The 2,500-nt window shown below is 42.4% G+C and overlaps 1 protein-coding gene across 2 annotated transcripts in view; it reads left to right on the top strand.

Moving 5' to 3' along the window:
• LOC121551464 (glucagon receptor-like) overlaps window positions 1-2,500 on the top strand; it is a 161,921-nt gene that overhangs the window by 119,946 nt on the left and 39,475 nt on the right. The window lies entirely within an intron of this gene.

The raw sequence follows: 2,500 nt of genomic DNA, 5'->3' as shown, positions 1-2,500 counted from the left end.
AAAATGAGTCAAAAACCTTTTTGAAATCAACAAAGCATGAGAAGACTTCGTTTTGGTTTGTTTGTTTGTCAATTAGGGTGTGCAGGGTGAATAAGTGTTATCTCTCTCTCTCTTCTCTCTCTCATGTTCTCTTTCGCTCTGTGTGCCTTAGGGTTCAATTTGAGTATTATAAAATGATTAATAGTGTGGAGATGTTTCAGGAGATCGGGGGGCTGTCACACCCTGGCTCTGGGGACTCTAATATGTTGAGCCAGGGTGTGTAGAGTCTATGTGTTTTGTTCTATGTTCTCTTTCTAGTCATTTGTGTTTCTATGTTGGCCGGTGTGGTTCTCAATCAGAGGCAACGTGAATCAGCTGTTGCTTGTTGTCTCTGATTGGGAACCATACTTTAGCAGCCAGTTTTCCCACAGTGTTTGTGGGATCTTGTTCCGTGTTGGTTTATGTGTGTTAACCAAGGACTTCACGTTATCGTTTGTTGTTTTGTTCGTGTTATCTTTCTAATAAATAAAATATGTTCGCATTCAACGCTGCGCGTTGGTCCTCCTCCTTCGACGATCGTGACAGGGGCTCATGGGGGCTGTCTGTACGGCTGGAGAGGAGGGGTTGGATGTACGGTTGTAATGTGGTGCTGGAGGGTGGATTGTAATGTACTCTGTTGTTGTGTACTGTGTGATGTGATTGTGTGGAGGTTGGGGTCTCACGTCATGCATTTTTATGGAGGTGGGTTTGCGGTCTTTTTAGTGTAATGAGGATGTCTCATTACACTAAGACAAAGAATCTCTCTCTCTCTAGCTCTCTCTCTCTCTCTCTCTCTCTCCCTCCTCTCTCTCTCTCTCTCTCTCTCTCCCTCCTCTCTCTCTGTCTCTCGCTCTCTCTCCCCTCTCCTCTCCTTTCTCTCTACTCTCTCTCTCCTATCTCTCCTCTCTCTGTCTCTCTGTCTCACCTCTCTCTCTCACTCACCTCTCTCTCTCTCTCTCTCTCTCGCTCTCTCTCTCTCTCTCTCTCTCTCTCTCTCTCGCCCTCTGTGTCTCTCACTCAATTCAATTTCAATTTAAGGGGCTTTATTGGCAATGTTAACATTGCCAAAGCAAGTGAAATAGATGATAAACAAAAGTGAAATAAACAATAAAAAATTAACAATAAACATTACACTCACAAAAGTTCCAAAAGAATAAAGACATGTATAATGTCATATTATGTCTATATACAGTGTTATAACAATGTGCAAATAGTTAAAGTACAAAAGGGAAAATAAATCCCTCTCTCTCTCCTCTCTCTTCCTCTCCCCCTTTTTCTCCTCTCTAATTAGGCCTAGTGCAGCATGATGTAGAGTGTAAACAGAAGCAGAGTGGTCTGGCTAAGCACTGAGGGCTGTCGTGTGTATGTGTGTATATGTGTGTGTGTGTGTGTGTGTGTGTGTGTGTGTGTGTATGTGTGTGTGTAGAGCCCAGCGCTGTGAGGTCAGGGAGAGTTCTTTTTCAGAATTCAAGTGGGGTTCCATGGAAGTCCTAGGAGTTCCACTGTCTGTCACCACAGCTGGTCAGCAGCCAGATATAGACCCCATCTAGCTAATGAGTAACTGTCACACCTACACTGGAGTTCTATAATAAATGGACAAGTGCTTTTCCTGTTTGTTTCAATTCAATTGTTATGTGTGTGTCGGTTTGATTATACAGCAAGTGGGTTGTTCATTGTGTGTGTGTGTTTGTGTACACGTTTTACTATAGTAAACCAACTACAATTCAGAGAAGAGAGGACATTTTGCCTGTCCTCACTATTTTAGGCTTAGGGGTTAGGTTTAGGGTTAAGGTTTGGGTTAGGGTTAGGTTTATGGTTAGGAGTTAGAGAAAATATAATTAAAAAAATGTAAAAAGGTCCTCACAAATACAGTGGGGGAAAAAAGTATTTAGTCAGCCACCAATTGTGCATTTCTCCCACTTAAAAAGATGAGAGAGGCCTGTAATTTTCATCATAGGTACACGTCAACTATGACAGACAAAATGAGAAAAAAAATCCAGAAGATCACATTGTAGGATTTTAATGATTTTATTTGCAAATTATGGTGGAAAATAAGTATTTGGTCAATAACAAAAGTTTCTCAATACTTTGTTATATACCCTTTGTTGGCAATGACACAGGTCAAACGTTTTCTGTAAGTCTTCACAAGGTTTTCACACACTGTTGCTGGTATTTTGGCCCATTCCTCCATGCAGATCTCCTCTAGAGCAGTGATGTTTTGGGGCTGTCGCTGGGCAACACAGACTTTCAACTCCCTCCAAAGATTTTCTATGGGGTTGAGATCTGGAGACTGGCTAGGCCACTCCAGGACCTTGAAATGCTTCTTACGAAGCCACTCCTTCGTTGCCCGGGCGGTGTGTTTGGGATCATTGTCATGCTGAAAGACCCAGCCACGTTTCATCTTCAATGCCCTTGCTGATGGAAGTAGGTTTTCACTCAAAATCTCACGATACATGGCCCCATTCATTCTTTCCTTTACACG

This window comes from Coregonus clupeaformis, chromosome 35, assembly GCF_020615455.1.
Source record: "Coregonus clupeaformis isolate EN_2021a chromosome 35, ASM2061545v1, whole genome shotgun sequence".
Classification (NCBI taxonomy): Eukaryota; Metazoa; Chordata; class Actinopteri; order Salmoniformes; family Salmonidae; genus Coregonus; species Coregonus clupeaformis.
The sequence above is the reverse complement of the archived record's forward strand: the minus strand, read 5'-3'. Positions and strand labels throughout refer to the sequence as shown.